General features: G+C 38.7%; 1 long non-coding RNA gene across 1 annotated transcript in view; it reads right to left on the bottom strand.

Annotated features, from left to right (window-relative positions):
• The window catches only part of LOC118144466 (uncharacterized), a 210,879-nt gene that overhangs the window by 87,174 nt on the left and 104,294 nt on the right, over positions 1-19,411 (bottom strand). The window lies entirely within an intron of this gene.

The following is a 19,411-nucleotide window of genomic DNA, read 5'->3' as shown; positions in this document are numbered from 1 at the left end:
GGAAGAAAAATTATCTTTAAGAGCCGCCTATGACTCAAAACAAAGGGATGGAGAAAGATTTACCAACCAAATGGAGAGCAAAAAAAAAAAAAAAAAAAAAGCAGGAGTTGCAATTCTCGTCTCTGAGAAAACAGACTTTAAAGCAACAAACACCAAAAGAGACAAAGAAGGACATTACATAATGGTTAAAGGATCAATGCAACAAGAAGAGCAAATGATCCTAAATATATACGTACCCAATACAGGAGCACCCAGATACATAAGGCAAGTTCTTAATGACTTACAAAGAGACTTAGACTCCCACATAATAATAGTGGGAGACTTTAACACTACATTGTCAATATTAGACACATCAACCAGACAGAAAATTAACGAGGATATCCAGGACTTGAACTTAGACCTGAAATAAGTAAACTTAATAAACATCTACAGAACTCTCCACCCCAAATCCACAAAACATACATTTTTCTCAGTATCACATCACACCTATTTTAAAAGTGACCACAAAATTGGAAGTAAATCACTCCTCAGCAATTTCATAGCATTTTACAGGTTTAAATGAAATATTGGTTGGCTGCTTGTTTGTTATTTTCCTCCCTTATTTCTTCCTGTCTCCATTGTTAAACACATTTATTGGCATAAAAGAGGTTTTCAATACCCATTTTTAGACTGCATTCTAGCCTGGGCAATAGAGAAAGATTCCCGTTCTCTCTCCCTCTTTCTCTTCCTCTTTCTTTCTCTCTTTTATTCTTTTCTTTTTCTCTCTTCTTTTCTTTTTCTTCCTTTCTTTTTTCTCTTTAAAAAAAAGCTACCTGTATTTTCACATTGGTTCTGTGACAAATGCCAACATACTATCACATGTATTGAATTCTAGTGACTTATTCTGAAGACAATGGCATCAGTTGCATTGTTAGCCATTGTGCTGACTCAGATGTCCGTTCCTGCCTCTCTTGGGATTAACTGAGTATCATTCATAAATGTAACACAATGCATGATGATGATGATGATGTGATGGAGAACTGGGAACTTACTCAGAAGGAGCAGGAAGGAGTTTGCTCACCTTCTAAGCATGTTTAAATTCAGAAGCATTAAAGAAACCAACAAATCACATTGTGTATGAAAAGGTGTTTGATTCAATCACATTGTGTTTGAATCACATTGTGTTTTAAAAAATAAAACCTATAGCTCCAAGGTTCATTCTGCCACAAACTACTTTTCTCTTGGATAAACCCCGTTTTGGGTTTTGCTTTTGTTTTTCCTTCCATTGCAGCTTCCTGGGACCCATGGCTTTCTCTGTGGGATGCTGAGAGCAATGCCGAATGGTAATGGATAAAGCTGCCAGTTAGCCTGCCCATTTCTACCAACCATGGGATTCATTCGAGAGAAGCCAAGGACTTTAAAATGCATCTACAGGGCTCAATTTGTTCTTCTTCAATTCCTTGCTAATTGTTTTCCACAAACAGTTCTGGTACTCACTTGATTGCCCAGTTGCTTTTTTTTTTCTTTTTTTGCATTTTGCAGACTTCAGGTTCTGAATTCTAGGTTCTTTTTAAGGCTTACACTAGAGCAGCACTGCCCAATACAATTCTTTCTCATAGAAATGTTCTCTGTGTGTCCAGCATGGTAGCCACTACCCACATGTGGCTAATGAGCACTTGGAATATGGCTCGTGCAACTGAGAAAATGAATTTTTAATTTTGCTACATTTTCATTAGATATAAATATCACATGTGGCTAGTAGCTACTGCACTGGATTGCATAGTCCCAGAGATGTGGGTCAGGCTTAACAGAAGCTATTTAAGAGCCAAGCCAGGTAAGCTCGGGGAGGAGTCTGCTGGTGCCATAGGTGTGGTTTTCTTTGGGGGTACTCATTTACTTTGGTGTTCTTGTTCTGGACTGTATTCACCAGATAAATGTGCACATTATAACCATATTCATTTTTGCCTATAATGATAATAACAGTAATGACAATAATGACTCCTATTTATGGAGTGCCTGTTGTGGGCGGGGTATTGTGCCAGACACAATTATATGGGATCTTCTAAGGAAGGGATTCTGAATATAATGCTTTACTCATTTAACAAGTATTAGAATTGAAGCTACATAAATAAATTCATTTAGCTCGGTAATTTGCAGCATTTGACACTTCCCTTCTACCCATATTTTCTATCCATATCCATATTTTACCTCACAATATACCCTAACAATCAAAGTACAGGTAAATGAGTAGCATTACATTCCCTTGTGCAAAGATAGAACATATTAGGTATAAGATTTCATTATACAAATATCCCACAGCTTTCTTGCCAACACTTGCCTCTATTACTCTGCCCATCTTTCCTAGTTTCTTTAGAGCAAGGAACCAAATACAATTGAGAGTAAGGGGAAAAAATTAATCTGAAAGAAGGTCAGTAGCAAATAAATTCATTCCCCCAGACATTTTGGACCAACATGCCTCTAGAAACAAACATCTCAGTAGCTGTGAGAAAGAGCAAGTTTCTTGGCAGGAAGATGCAGATCAGAGTGTCTGACAATCTGACAATATAATGGTCAGCTCTAGAAAATCAGGATTAACAGCATGGGGAAGACGTTCAAGTCTTACATGCAAAGTCTCCTACTAACCCCAGTGCTTCATTTTGAGAAGACCTAGAACTGAGAATTCCACATTAAACATCATTTTTCCTACTGTGATGAAGAGCAACACCAGCAATCCACCAATCCTTACTACACAGCTCTTTTCCTATTTTGTTCTGAACCTTCTATACCCAGTAAAACATTAAGGTGTTTATGATCAAGTGTAATTCAAACAAGCTGGTAAAGTACTATCTTAAAGCTGAAGACTTAATAACAACTCGGTTCAGAGACTGGCTGTCACCAGCAGGAGGAGAGCGATAGTAGACAAAAACACCAGTTTGTGTGATAAAAGCTTGACAGTCTTGCCTACACACAAACCAAAGAAAATAAGATGCCTGTGACAGCTACAACAGCAGCAATTTTAAACTTCTCACTGATGAAATGCACTTTGCAGTCATAACGCTTGCATAAATTTGGATGTCACTTTTTTCATGTTATAATTTTGCGATCCAATGGATCATTGTGTAGCCCCTAAACCTGCAAATGAGCTCTATAATGCAGAATGTGCACAAATCATTGAGCTATCAGTGACATCAGGGGTTTGGCTGCTGGGGTTATTAACAGATATTTTTTCACCTACAAGTACAGACTAAAATCAGTCATTCTGATAACTAGGCATGTGTGAGCTGTCTGCACTTTCATTTCAATCTGATTAATCACATATACACAGACCTTTACCTTAAAGGAGCAATTGTTCACATTTAATCACAAAGAAACATTCAAGCAAACCATCAGACATTACTAAATTTAACCACAATTTATGCTTCCTCTTTTAGCAAATATATTTATGAGGAAAATATGACTTACTGCATATAAACACATTGTTTCATCCATTTTATAAGCATTAAAATGGAAGCTAAGTATAATAATCTATTTATATCATTTCTCATCCATTTGTTACGTTTGAAGTTTCCATTATAACCATATATTTTATTGCACAATTTATCCCCGTAATCGAAGTGCAGCTAAATTATGAGCATTGTGTTTTCTTTAGCAAAGTAGAACATGCTAGATATCAGATTTCATCGTGTTCCATGTCCTGCTTCTTGTCAAGATTTGGTTCTACTACTCTGTCAATTTCTCCTGGCTTCTGTAAGGCAGGAAAACAAATACAGCTGTGGGTGCGAATTTTTTTTTTCAATTTGAAACAAAATTGGGACCAAGTAAAGATTTACTTTCGATCTTCCCAACAGTGTTCCTAAGAAACATAACGTTCCAGAAGGCACATCTGCCATTACAGTAACAACAGAGAGGCAGTGTCTACCGAGAATCATCTTCACTGGAGGGCTGACTGCAAACCAGCAGGATTCCTGGGTTCCTTTTCAAGGAGGCAAGAGTAAATTTTGGTGAAAAGAAGCCAAGCCTGAACAGGGTTTTGGTGTATGGATGGGGCGGAGTGCTCAGTATTTGAGGAAGGTAAAGGGCAGTCCAAGATTTATAAACTGATTCTAGACGAAAGGTATAAAACTGCTATCAGGCAAATCAGCTGGCAAGGCTAAAGGAAAACATCTTTTTGTTGGGGTGTAGGCACAGAGTTAAGAACTGGTTAGGGTAATACTAGAGAGACAAAAGAATCTCTTTCCAGCTGTCTGACCCAACAACAAATCACATCGCCTTCCAAGGGAAGTGAAGTCACTTGCCCAGAGGACCAACATCCACTACGATCACCCTAAGAGATAACTGAGAATAGTCTCAGGCATGGCTATCCAGGCAAGTGCTGAGATGCTCACTGAAGAGTTGAATGTAGACATGAGTCTCAGTCAGTCTGTCAGGTTTTGCCTCTTTCCTTGCCTTGGCTTTTACTTTACTAGCTTCTTCTCAGGTTCTGGACCCGTTTAGTCTTCTTATCCAACTCTCCTTCAAGACTGATCTATATTTGGGAGTCCACCTCAGCCTGTCTGCCATTCCAAAAAAAGACCCTGTTCATGTCATGAATCCCACTCTGTATTCCTAGTCTCTCAGTTTCAATTTCTCCCTACCTAACCTCTGGCTTTCCTTCAACATAGAGTTTTCAGACCATCCCTGGATTAAACTTTGTCCCTTTTATGGTCAAAATGGCTTAATTAGCTAATTAAGTCACCATCCAGGGGAAGAGATTAATGCTAGTAGAATAAATAAGCAGACACATAAATTAATTTCTATAAATGATTTGAAGAAAATAAACTCAAGTATAGGAAAAACGGAGTGAGACTTCCTTTTGTAGGTGGTCAAGAAAGACGTCTCTAAGGGAGGTGATACTTAAGTTGAGACCCAAGAAGAGAAGAAGTAGCTGGCTGTATGAATAGCATGTGCAAAGCCCTGCTGCATGAAAGAGGCTGTGGCTGTAGAACAGAATGACAGCTGGGATGATGCATCTCAGTAGCAAGCCGAGGATAAGGGGGTCATGAGATGAGGGTGGGTACAGACCAGATCATGGAGAGATTTACAAGTCATGGTTAAAGAGTTTAGATTTCATTCCAACTTCCTTGCATAGCATATTGTTACAGGACCAGAAGAGACCTTTGGGACTCATTCCATCTGTCAGGTAGGAGGTAATTCTTTTGCTTTTTATCCGTGTACCAACTTTTTTAAGTAAACTTGACTAATGTTTGTTTATAATCAGTGAGTAAGCTGCTACTTTAATATTGCTACCCTGGAAGAGGCGCTTCAAGGCATGTTAAATTAACTGATGTGAATAAAAACAATGAATAAAAACACCTCTCTCCTTTAATGAGAACAGCAACTTCTGTTTCCCTGGGCTTTTTCAGTCCCATAAGACCTTTTAAAACAGAGTGAGCGTGTTCAGGTTCAAATGCTAAAAACATAATCTTGTCTCTCTCTTGTTGGATTATGTTTCGAGAAGCCATTTTAGATCAATCTTTTTGAGCACACAAGCTTCAGAAGCTGTGACTAAAACATACCCAGCACGACTGCTAGATTGGTCAATTTTCCCTGAGGCTCTTCTCACACAGAACCAAAGGGATGTGCCCCTTCATCTGATACATGGACCCTTCAGCTCAGGGATGCTGAAGAAGAAACCCCGAAGCTTGTTTTCTACAAGTACCTGCTTATCCACTCAAATCTCTACGTAAAAGGTTGGATAAGATTCTATGTGCTTCTCTAATTTGCCATTCCTACAGGAATTACAAAAAGTTTACAGAGACGCTTCTGGAATCTATTCATATGTTCTGCACATTCCATCTCTTAGGAATTAGATTCCATGTTTATCACTCACTTTACAAAGAGACAATGTTATGTAATGTAAATTAGCTTTATTCCAACTGTGTATTTAATTTATTTTATGGCCAAGTCAAAGTTTTTTTCAATCCAAGCCTTTTTCTGTTTGTTGGCTTGCAAGATGACCTCTAGGACTCCTTCCAGTTCTATGACTCTGTGAATCTCTATCAACATGGACTCAAGAACAATGCTGGCATTAGCCATAGTAAGCTAAACTGCTGTTACAAATAGATCTCAAAGTGTAAAGGCCCAAACACAATAGAAATCTTTTTTTTTCACCCAGTGGCTCAGGACAGGTGTTCTAGGTCAGCTGACAGCTCTGCTCTACAATTCAATTCAGGGAACTGGTCTAAAGATATTTGGCCTCCAAGGTCATTGTACTAATAAGCCCTTCCAGTCAGTCCATCAGAAAGAAGAAAAGAAAAGCTGAAGTCCAGGGTAAGAGATATCTTACAAGGTAAATGAAAATAAATTATTCCTCTGGCAAGAGCCTCAGCACAAGGTCACATCTAGCTGCAAGAAAGGTCACAAAATAGAGACCGTGCCTGGATCCAGACAGAATTCCATTACTAGCGAAGAAGAGAAAAGAGAACTGGGGTGAACATAGCTCAGTCTCTGCTACATGCCTAATTCCTGTATGAGGTTTCAGACTATTAAGCTTTTCAATTACTGAATCATCATCACAGATCTAAGAGACAATTACTAGGATCTTCATTCTACAGATGTGAAAACTATATCCCAGAGAGCTTAAGTAAAACACATGAAGTCCCACAGTTAAGAGCTGAGCTAAGCTTCAATTTCAGGTCTGCTGGTCAGTGCTTTCTCTACCATAAGTACTGAAGTGAAATATTTGCATAGCAAATAATCATTAGCATAACTCTGCATGAAGAAAAAGAACAAAGAGGCTTTATTGTGAAAGGTAAGGGGAACAGCTAAAGCATGCAACAAACCTAGGACTGGCTCCAAGGGTTAAGAGGTCTCCAAACTGTATAGAATGTAAGAAGTGAAAGGTCCCAGTGGCTCACGCCTGTAATCTCAGCACTTTGGGAGGCTGAGGTGGGTGGATCATGATGTCAGGAGTTCAAGACCAGCCTGACCAACATGATGAAACCCTGTCTCTACCAAAAATACAAATATTAGCCAGACATAGTGGGGCACATGCCTGTAATTCCAGCTACTCAGGAGGCTGGGGCAGGAGAATCAGTTGAACCCAGGAAGTGGAGGTTGCAGTGAGCCAAGATTGCACAATTGCACTTCAGCCTGGGCAACAGAATGAGACTCAGTCTCAAAAAAAAAAAAAAAAAAAAAAATGGTGGGGGCGGGGAAGCTGAAGAGTTTGCAATTGAGACATTTACTCATTTTGCTCTGACTCTCCATTGGTTTACAAAGCACATAAAGACAGAAGGATTGCAAGAAATGCTCTCATTGGAGACAAAAGACAATTAATAAAGGAGGCCAAAATACTAAAAATACAGATATATACAGTCATCCTGCTCAGAGAGAAGTGGTTTTGCGCAGGCAGGTGGATTTGCAAATTGCTAGAGAGAACAATATATCCCTCCCACTCCCACCCATCACACACACTCACACATCACTTGCCACGCCAACTATTTTATGCTTGCTATGAAAATCCAAACATAAACTGCCAATAAACCCACCTTGTGCCTTTTGATGAATAGTCAAACAACCTCTAAACACAACTTGGAAAATCCTCTCTGGATTCTTAGTTTAAGCAAAATTTCTATGAAAATAAAGAATCCCTAAAGAATGTGTTAGGTTTCATTATTCCTAGTTTTAGTCTTCAAACAGCATTGAGATAGTAATATTTCAGTATGATTTTCCTTCCAACTTTCTCCCTACTCACATTAATATGATCTCACAAAAGTAAAGATTCCCTTTCTTACAAATCTGTTCAAAATTGGTCATTTTTTAAAGGAATGATAGTTTTATGGGTTACCAACTTTATATAAGAAAGGTTGTGATGAGTCTCAGAGGTCGGCCATCATTCATAAAGCATTCAAGTTGAGTTCTCAAGGAAGGGACGTTGCTAAACCCACCAACTCAGTTATCATGTGCCAGATGGGACAAGGTAATTTATTACTTCACACAGCAAGTTAATACAGTCCTACCTGTGCCCTTTTTGAGGAGGGTAAAATAGCTTATCAATGGATATGATTCCTCATGGAGAATTTCAGAATTATTCCACCCCACATCCTGCCATAACAAAGCTCTCTGCTCAGTCCTCTGGCCCTTTTCTCCTAATTCATTTTTATATTAGACACTCAGAGGCATAACAAAGACAGCACTGGCTACTTTTTGTCATCATTTAAAGGAAGCTGGGGATTCTACCAAAGTATACCACGATGGCCTTTAAAAAATCTAACTATAACCAACTTACTTGAGCAATTTTAAGTACCATTTTGCTTTTATATCCAAGTCTGTCATCACCAGAGTATATTTATGGAGCACTTTTGTGTTTACGGCATTGAATTCAGCAGATAACAGAACCAAAAAGAGACAGAAGTGGAGGATTTTTACAATTTAGAGAATACGATCTAAATCTACTTCAAAAGCTAATCGCGTTTTATAAATGCTGTTCATCCTAATGCTAATTTCTCTGGTCTTTTGTTTACATAAGAAAGCTCTAGGCTGGTTTATGGTGTCACATTTATCACTGAGTAGAATATAAGCAAATCCCATTACACCCAAATTAAACCACCCAAATGAACCAAAATGTGGATTATGGTATCTCTTTATGCTACAATTTCTACTTAAAAACGAAAACATTATTCTAATGCTCAGCAAATACAAAAGAAAAGCAACCTGGTTTTTTTGTGATTCTTATTTTGACTTTCTCATCAGTGTCTGAGCCCTTAGGCTCATCAATAACTACGTAAAAAGGGGAAAAAAACAAACCAAAAAATCTTAAATAGTCATTAAGCAATCCAAAGGGATTTGGGCTGTAATCCTGAAAGACACAATCCTAAATGTTGAAATCCTGAAAGATCAAAGTTCCCAAAGTCTAAAAATCCCAAAAATAACAATCCCCAAAGACTGAAATCCCAAATATATAATTCTGGAAAGAAACGATAAAAAGAATAATTTAAAGCAATTTATTAATGTTTTAAAAGAGGGACTTGAGAAATGTATAAAAACATGATTGAGGCCAGGTGCAGTGGCTCACATCTATAATCCCAGCACTTTAGGAAGCCAAGGTAGATGGATCACCTGAGGTCAGGAGTTAGAGACTAGCCTGACCAACATGGTGAAACCTCATATCTACTAAAAAAAAAAAAAAAAATAGCCAGGTCTAGTGGCACATACCTGTAATTCCAACTACTAGGGTGTCTGAGGCAGGAGAAGCACATGAATCTGGGAGGCAAAGGTTGCAGTGGGTCGAGATCTTGCCACTGCACTCAAGCTTGGGTGAGAACAGCAAAACTTCATTTCAAAAAAAAAAAAAAAATGACTGAACACTTCATAGGCTACTTTGAAGCAATAATAACACATATTTTTACAAACACTAAAGTATACAAACAACAGCTGCGCAGTTATAACAGTTATGGGCAAGTGAGCCATATTCTAAGTAAATAGGTCAAAAATCAAAATGTATACACCATATCACTATGGTTCATAATTTTGTGTATGACTTACAGTCATCTGAAATACGGTGATGAACAACCTAGGTGTTGATGTGATCGATCAAAAACCAGCGTGGGTCACCACCACATATGCATTTGCCCAAAGTGCTGAGATGTTGAAGTTTTCTCTTTCACAAATGCCGATGTAGAGAAAAGACATCTCTTCATATCTACATGAAGAGGGGATGCATGAGAGGAGACTTTTTTTTTTTTTAAGGGGAATTGACTCATGGGATTATGGTGGCTGATAAGTTCCACAACAGGCTGTCTGTAAGCTGGACACCCTCAGATGCTGAGAGAGTGGTTCAGGACAAGTCTGAGGTCCTCAAACCAGGAAAGCCAATGGTGTAATTCTCAGTTTGAAGTGGAAAGCCTTAGGACACAAGAGAGTGGACTGTTAGTCCTGGAATCCAAAGGCCCATGAGACTGGAGTTATGATGTTCAAGGCAGTGAAAGAAAAGTCTACGTCCACTCTCAGAGAGAAACTAATTGGCTTACTATATTTGTTTTCGCCATGGCCCTGCTGATCAGATGGTGCCTACCAACACTGATGGCGGATCTTCCCCGCCTAGTCTACTCAGACTCACACACTCATTTCTGGAAACACTCTTACGGACACACCCAAAACAATACTTTGCTAGGTTTCTAGGTATTCCTTAATCCAGTAAAGTTGACAACTAAAGTCCACAAATCCACCCTTTGCCAACCTGGCACCCAAATGCATCTCCTTAAGCCATACTTAATTTCCAAATAAAAATAATAACAAGGTAATAGTTCTTCCTAACATGATGCAACTCACATGAAGTAACTCTCATGAAGCAACTATCCTGCACACACCAAAAATTCACTCATCACGTTTGTAGAGTTCAGCTTTAGACAATTTCAACATTCTGGATTTCAATCTTTCAGGAATGTGATTTGGGAGATTTGGGATGTTAGAAATATTTCACTAGGGATTTTGTTCTTTTGGGATGTCAACATTCAAGATTATGGCATTTGAAATTGTGTCTTTTGGGATTATGATTGGCATCGGACTCAAAGGTGAAGAAACCCAGACATGGTGTTAAGACAACACATAGATGTGGTTATTTCTGACTCTCTTTAAAGCAGCACCCTTCCTCAGACATTCAGACCTTTCAGCAGTTGCTCAAAACTCTGCAATTTCACAAATGTTCCCATCATTATGTAGCTTAGAAAACACCTCCTACTAATCATACCATTCACTATTTTTCACAATATCCGGGTATTTCCTCCCTTTCTCCCTCCAAGGGATACAACTAAGGTACAAGCAAAGCCTCATCTCTGGTTTCAGGAAAAACTGAGTTCTGAAGTGATGGTGTCAGGCAGAAACAGTGACCATATTTATTATTCTCATTTTAAGAGCACTGGTCCGACAGAATGAAGCTTTCAAAGACATCGAAGACCAAGAATGTGATTTCTTTCCCGGGAGAATCTAGGATATGTAAAAAAATACATTCACAGCAATTTCAATCAGATCGACCCTTTCAAATTTAAATCCCACCAGGTGAGTATATTGGTGAATATAAAGCCTCACCCTTTACAATTAAAAAAAAATCTGGTTCTATACTGCTATGTCTTTGGTGTCTTTTTCTTAATGTAGCTATCAATCTGAACTTTGCCTACTTTTATCTACACTATATTACCCTTTTATTAAATGAATGAGTTCCAAAAGTTATCAAGGTCAATCATAAGAGCACAAACTCACTTTAACACTATCGGCCAGGCACGGTGGCTCAAGCCTGTAATCCCAGCACTTTGGGAGGCCGAGGCGGGTGGATCACAAAGTCAACAGATCGAGACCATCCTGGTCAACATGGTGAAACCCCGTCTCTACTAAAAATACAAAAAATTAGCTGGGCATGATGGCGCGTGCCTGCAATCCCAGCTACTCAAGAGGCTGAGGCAGGAAAATTGCCTGAACCCAGGAGGCAGAGGTTGCGGTGAGCCAAGATCACGCCATTGTACTCCAGCCTGAGTAACAAGAGCGAAACTTCTCAAAAAAAAAAAAAAAACAACACTGTCATCCAGCTACTCATTCATTCATTATTCATTACATGAATAACAGATTAGATAGATAGATAGACAGACAGACAGACAGACAGACAATTTGGGGTTTGAGGGCTCCCAATCCATAGCACTCTCCATCCCTACAAAAATTCTGACCCATTGAAAAATAAGACAAAAGTAGTAATAGACTGGGAGCAGTGGCTCACACCTGTAATCCCAGCACTTTAGGAGGCTGAGGTGAGCAGATCACTTAAGGCCAGGAGTTCAATACCAGCCTGGCCAACATAGTGAAACCCCATCTCTACTAAAAATACAAAAATTAGGTGTGCATGGTGGCAGGTACCTGTAATCTCAGTTACTCAGGAGGCTGAGGCAGGAGCATTTCTTGAACCCAGGAGGCAGAAGTGGCAGTGAGCCGAGATTGTGCCACTGCACTCCAGCCTGGGCCCGGGAGACAGAGCAAGACTGTGTGTGAAAAAAAGAAGAAGAAGTAGAAGAAGATAAAGTAATAATAAAGATCAAATTATTTTTATTATTTCTTTCTGTTAAAACTGGTTAAAAAATGAAAAAACTGTCTTATATGTGCAAACAAGAGGACTTCTTAATGTGTAACACCAAACATAAGGAGTGCTATCATCCAGACACAGGTGGCTCCAAACCACTACAGCCCTCTCCTGTGAGTTTCGAGGCTTACCACATAACCAAAGACAATCAAGAACACAAACCTACAGACCAGATCCTAAGAGACAATGAGGAAGAAGGGGCAGAGCTATGCACATACATCAAAGTTCTTATGCCCAAGTCCGCAATTGAACAAATTACTCTTTTCCCCAAAGTGAGTGAGGAGCTGGAATGAGGCAGCGAGTATCACTCAGTCATGCCTCTTCATGTGGATGGAAATATTGGGAGGGGAGCATAAGTACCTTTTTCCATCACAGTATCTCCCAGGGGTTTGTTCTCTTAACCCAGTTGGCTTCACTACTAACTGGGGATGTGGGTCTTCTCTGCAGGAAGAGATCATCACTGCCAGAACATAGGTTCCTGCACGCATGGAGACCCTCCCTGTACCCAGCACACACATCTCCTTTTGCAGATGCTCTTAGAAACACTTACTCCAGAAGGTTCCAAAATGAGGCACAGCCACATAGCAGCTGAGTCTACACTTGCTTTTCCCTCAGATTTTGACATGGCTCACCCCTTCCTTTCCAGGTTTTCACTCAAATTTCACCTTGTCAGTGAGGCTTTTCCTGACCACACTGTTTAAATTGGAAATCCCCCCCCAACTGCCTCAGCACCCCTCATTCTCTTTCCCTGCTTTATTTTTTACAAAGCACAGAATTCCACTTGACATGTCATTTTGCAATTTTAAAAAATATAAACATATTTCTGTATTGACTATCTCCCCAGCCACAATGTGAGTTGTAGGAGGGTCGGGCTTTTTGATTGCTCTGTTCACTGCTAGGACCATCTCCAGTGCCTGAAAGAACATTTAGTACCTAGTAGACACTCAGTAAATATTTACATGGTGAAAGAACAAATAGAAATAGTCCTGGGTGCAAAGTTCCATAGGCTGCTGGAATCCTCCTCACCAAGGCTTCAATCTGTCTACCTCAGACACTCTACATATATATATTCTTCCCCAAAACTTAATCTTTATGGTTTTTCTTCAGTCTTCCCCGCCTTTGCAATATATGTTGATTAATTCACTAAATTTTAAAACTTTTGTTTAAAAGAGGAAGGCAGTGGCCAGGCACAGTGGCTCACACCTATAATTCCAGCACCATGGGAGGCCGAGGCAAGTGGATTCCTGGAGCTCAGAAGTTTGAGACCAGCCACATAGCAACATGGCAAAACCCCATCTCTACAAAAAAAAAAAAAAAAAAAAAAAAAAAAGCTGGGCATGGTGGCATGTGCCTGTAGTTCCAGCTACTTGAGAGGCTGAGGTGGGAGAATCGCTTGAGGCTGGGAGGTGGAGGTTGCGGTGAGATGAGATTGTGCCACTTACACTCCAGCCTTGGTGACAGAGGGAGACCCTGTCTCAAAATAAATAAATAAATTATAAAAGTAAAGGAGGGGGACAGAATACATGGTATTTGAGGACAGGCCTTCCCAAAGAGAGAGGAGAAAGGAAGGTGTACAGCTTTTTCTCATCCCAAATCCTCTCTGTTAAGCCATTCATTTCCTCGGCCCCAGCTTTATCGAAAGGGGTAGAGAGATTCCAGAATTATTACACTGACAGATTTCTCTCCACATAGAATGAAACATTACACAGTGGAATCAGCTTTTCCCCCACCAAAAACATTATTTATAATCTGGAAAATTTATGGTCTAGAGAAACAGACACATCAAATATTAACAGAAAAAATGTTATATAACAATATTGATATAAGGGGTTATAGGAACATAAATGAGGAAGTAAGCAATTCTATTTAGTTTGTATATGCATATATCAATGTGTTATAAACCTGGGCTGGTTTTTTAACATTAAATATGTAACCACTAAAATATCTTTTTGTCCTAGAATAAGTCCTTAATTTTATAACATGCTATATCCATTTGCAATATCAGTTTTTACGATAATGTAACTTCTGATTAGGTATTTTTTCATTCAATGTGTGCTGCTTTCGCTTGCCTCTGAAGCATGGGCACAGCCACATACACATTCCTGGGCACAAAAGCATATACACACATGCACACACCACATACTCTCAGAAGTGTCTCCCAGAGATCATTCTCCTTGCTTTTTAGTAGGAGCTATCTATCACCACATGCATTTGGGCACATGGCTGCCCAGAACAAAGACTATATTTCTAGGTCTTGCTTTCACCTAGAAGTGATCCCAGAATATAAATTGAATAAATAAATACCATATGGATTAGGGAGAGTGACTTCCTTCCTTTGCTCCTTCCTACTTATGGGAATGTGGCTTTTGTGGCTGGGGTTAAAACTGCCATCTTGGACTTTAAGGTGACTTTGAGAATAAGGCCACATGTGGCAGAATTAAATGAAAGAAACACGTGCCCCTTATACCATGAAGTGCCAAAGTAGCCCTGGAATAAGTCCTTATTCCAGGGGCCAGCGGTTACATGAGAAAGAAAAGAACCTCCATCTTGGTTAAGCCTCTGTTATTTTGGGTCTTCCTTCCTTCTCTCTCTCACTTTCTCTCTTTCTTCCCCCTATGTCATTGTCATGATAGAACTCTTGTGGTTCCCTTTGTTTCATGTTGGTGTGCTGAACATGCCTTTCTCCTACTTATTTCTAACCTCTTTTATCTCTGCTTTAAACACTCATCTCAAATATTACCCATCCCAAGAGCTTTCTTATTCCCATCCCTGGCCACCTTCTCTGTACTCGCAGAGCAACATTTTCAACATAAATAACCCTCAATAAAAGTCTGAGTTGACTTACCTTCTTCTTAACAGACATATATGATTTTAAACCATTTTACTAGATATCCTCAGAGTCTAGCAAAATGCTTGGTGCAAAGACACAGCCTTCAGCTTCAGCACATACTGATTGAGGTAGACAGGGTCAGTATTATTATTTCCATTTTAAAGATGGAAAAACCAGCTTAGTAATTTATGTAATACCATGTAAGTTAGCATTCATTCAACCTGTGTTTTCCTACTTTGCCAGGATGCACTCAGCTTATAAAATAACTATGATTTCAGTCACTTGGATACATCCTTCTGTTTCAGGATGTTTCTTGTTCACAGATAGACCTAGGCCAGAAAGAAGATACATGGAAGTCTGGTATATTCATTTCCTTCACTACTTAATTTAGTCCCAAACATATACCCCACACTCCTATAGAGTAGCTAAGGTATCTCGTAAGTTAGGGGGAAGTAATCTCAGTCTTTTTAATGTTAAACTGCATTCAAATTTCTTCCATCATGTCCATTTCTCTGCCTCCTAGGTAAGCAATTTTGGCAATTGTTTTAGGAGGTGAGTGGTAAGTGATAACAATTTTTATGCAAGTATAGTGTTTAACTAAACAGATTTTTAACTTATTCTACATGTTAGAGCCCAGCAATTTTACCAGAAAGTTGATTTAAATGTTATACAAATAAGGCCAGGCATGATGGCACACACCTGTAATCCCAGCACTTTGGGAGGCCAAGGCAGGTGGATCACCTGAGGTCAGGAGTTTGACATTAGCCTGGCCAACGTGGTGAAAGCCCATCTCTACTGAATATGAAGAATTAGCCAGGTGTGGTGGCACATGCCTGTAATCCCAGCTACTTGGGAGGCTGAGGCAAGAGAATCACTGGAACCTCTTGATCCTGGGAGGTGGAGGTTGCAGTGAGCCGAGACTGTGCCATTGCTTTCCAGCCTAGGCAACAAGACCAAGGCAAAACGCCATCTCAAAAAAGTAAAAATAAAAATAAAAAATAAGTGTTATACAAAGAGGTTCATTACCAGATCATTGTTAAAATATGATAACAGTAAATTCGAGAAAAATACCTGAAAAGTTGTATGGAAACTAGAAGATAATTATAAGCTCCAACGCCCACAACACTTAGAAAAGAAGTTAGCAGATTTCTCATAAAAAGTCTACTCCCTCCTCTTTTTGTACCTCTGGCTCTGCGAAGAACTTGGTAATGTGGGTATTAAAGCAACAAGGTATCTAATAGTATTCTTCCAGATCTGCTGAGCTACTGTCTGACTCTGCCATTCATCCATCCAGTTATTCATTCCCCTGAAAGTGGATGCAGTATGAACCTTTTCAAGAAAGTCAGACTATTTCACTACGTTGCTCATAGCCTTCCAATGGCTCTCATTTCACCTTAACCTCACTACTGTTCAAACACACCAGCTAAGCTTCCTCTACAGGGTCATTGCATTAGCCATTTCCTCTACTAAGAACACTCTTTCCCAGATATGTCATTTCTCTTTCCCTCAATTCACATAGGTCATTTATCAACAATCATGTCTAATCTAAGACAGCAGCCTCCATCACTCTGTCTCTACCGGCCCTGCTTTATTTTAATTCACAGCAATCATCATTATCTGACATTACATTAAACATCTATCTATCATCTATCTATCCCTTTCTATCTTCTATCTATCTAATCTATTATATCATCTATTTATCTATCTCCGTTGCTTGCTTATTATCTGCCTTCTAAAATGAAATATCATCTCCATGCATAAAGCCTGTATTACAAATAAGCTAATGGGCTTCAGTGAGAAATGTTTGCTCTTGTGTGATCCTGGGGCTCACCTAATGTAACAGAAAAGAATGAGTGAAGTTGAATGGAACATATAAATTTCAGGTTTCTCTGCAGTTGAACAAATAATTGTTGAGTATTTCCTTATACTAATTTCTAGTATATGCTAGGGACTTCCAAAAAGCAAAATAGTCCCTTCCCCTAAGATGCGCATACTCTGTAGAAGTAAAATGAATGCAGTAGTAGAACAGAATTATAAACATGCAGAAAAAATTATGAAATTTTAGAAATTCAGAAGGCTTGCTGATATGGATGTGACTAATCTTGCCAGTGCAGGCTCACAGGAAACTTCATGGAGAGACAATATCTATGCATTGTTTCCATGGAAGAGGAGGAGTTTGTCAAGTGAACTGGGTAAAGCAAACACAATGTGCAAAGGCAGAGACACCTGGAGAACCACGATGTGTGTCTGTGTGTAGCTGTGTAGGGGTGTGTGTGTGCGCACACACGCACGTACATGCAGGCACTGCAAATACTTCAATGTGTCAAAGAAGGAGTGGGAGAAAACAAAATTGGAGATGAATGCAATGGGCTTATATTTTTTAAAAATCTTGCATTTCTTATATTTGATTCGAAAAGGTAGGAGATATCACTGTAGTGTTTTAAGCAGAAGTCTAACATGATAAGGTTTCATGTTTCAGGAAGCCTTCTTCTGGCCATGATGGAAAAGTTGAGAGCCTGACTTGAGCAGGCCACCTCCTGCTCTCAGTAACTGGCAAGTTAACGGGAACTCAGCAATCATCCTTTCTTAAACTAACCAAAATTCCTCTTGCTTTAACCCAAGCCCATTTTTTCTTGTTGTGTTCTTAGAATAATTGCTGTGGATACATTAAGCTGTACTTCTACCTTCTCCTTCTTTCCCTGACTTGAGAAGCCTTTCCCTCTTGGTAGTCTAAGAAAGTACTTCACAGCCCTATTACCTGCTCCTTAGAATATAGACCTGATGTGAGACGCTGTCATCACTGCTTTAAGACCTGTTGGCCCAATGGGTTTGAGAGATCAAAACAGAAAGAAATGCTTTGGTTCTGGCATGGAGCAGGTTCAGATGTTTGGGTTTTTATGTTAGGAAATTTATTTCAGTCTGATATTCTTTATGTTACTGTTTTCTTTTACTATTTTATAAATCCTTCTTGGGCTACAAACCACTTCCAAAGACTTCAGTACCTAAGCAGCTCAGCAATGAGCCTATGAAGCCAGGCCATTAAGAGCTGGTTTCACATTGAAGTTATATAAAAATATGTTCTTTATGTTAGACCAAGATTACTTCTTAGGATTAGAGAAGAGTGTGTACATATACTATATACAATTGTCCCTCCTTAGGGGATCAGTTACAGGACCCCTGAAAATACCAAAATCCAAGGATGCTCCATTCCTTGTCATAAAATGGTATAGTAATTGCATACAACCTATGCACATCCTGCTGTATACTTGAAATCATCTCTAGATTACTTATAATACTTAATATAGTGAAAATTCTGTGTAAGTCGTTGTCACACTGTATTAAAGAATAATGACAAAAACAAGAAGGCTATACATGTTCAGTATAGACACAACTGTTCATTTTTTAGAAAATATTTTTGATCGTGATTGAATGGTTAAATCTGTAAGTGCAAAACCCTTGCGTATAGAAGGCCAACTATAGTTTTAAATGGACATATAAAAACGCTCTTATTGATAAACATGAAAGATTTGAGTGAAATAACTGTAAAAGAGAGGCATGTAGTATTTTCTTAATTTAAAAAAAGTCTCCACGAAAAGATTGAGAGTAAGTCTGTATTTAGACATCAAATAATTTGTGAAACATTTAAAAATCTCACAAAAAGGTTCTTAATTCTAATTTTCTTTCATCACCTTAAAAATAGCTATATTTATTCTCCACCTTAGCTACTGTTACAGAAATAAGGACAATACACTCAGTGTACAGACTGAAATTAATCATATGTAATGTACAGTCCACTTTGAGAGGAGATGAGAGAACAGCAGCCAGTTGACTATTCTGGCTAATTCAGTAGGTTACCTGAACCACAGAGAGAATGCATGGGTATCTGATGAACTGGAATGGATTTATCATGCTGGACACTATCCTCTTTGAAACATTCTCATAGCTGATCCCTTTAAGGTACCCTTTGTTATACAAACAAAATTGCATTTGCCTTCAAGAACAACAGAAGATGCTTGGTAGAAAATTAATTTTATGTTTAATTAGAAGCTGTTCACATTATCTGGTTCATATCTGGTCCTGTCAGTACACGATGCTACTGCATTCTACATAAATAGAAATTTTTACCTGGGTAATTCCTTTTTAGCAAAGATATATTTTACGTAGTACCTATGGTGCTATGCATGCATACCATATCTCATATCCTTATATTTCATTCAAAAGAGCCCAGAGAGAACTAAAATAATATTTTGACATTTAAACTAAAAAGTACAAAATAAAAGGAATTTCAACCATTAGAACAGTAGATATCAATTTCTGGTTAAACATTAGAATTACCTAGAGAGTTTTTAAAAAATACAAGTGCACATGTCATACTAATTTTTTTTTTCTTTTAAAGTATTCCAGGAGATTCTAGTGTGCAGCCAGGCTTAAAAACTACAGTACCAGAAAATTCTTTGGAGATATATGAGTTATACAAAGAGAAGTTTGAATAATAGTAT

This window comes from Callithrix jacchus, chromosome 9, assembly GCF_049354715.1.
Source record: "Callithrix jacchus isolate 240 chromosome 9, calJac240_pri, whole genome shotgun sequence".
Classification (NCBI taxonomy): Eukaryota; Metazoa; Chordata; class Mammalia; order Primates; family Cebidae; genus Callithrix; species Callithrix jacchus.
Note: the sequence above shows the minus strand (reverse complement) of the source record. Positions and strands in the feature narration are given on the sequence as shown.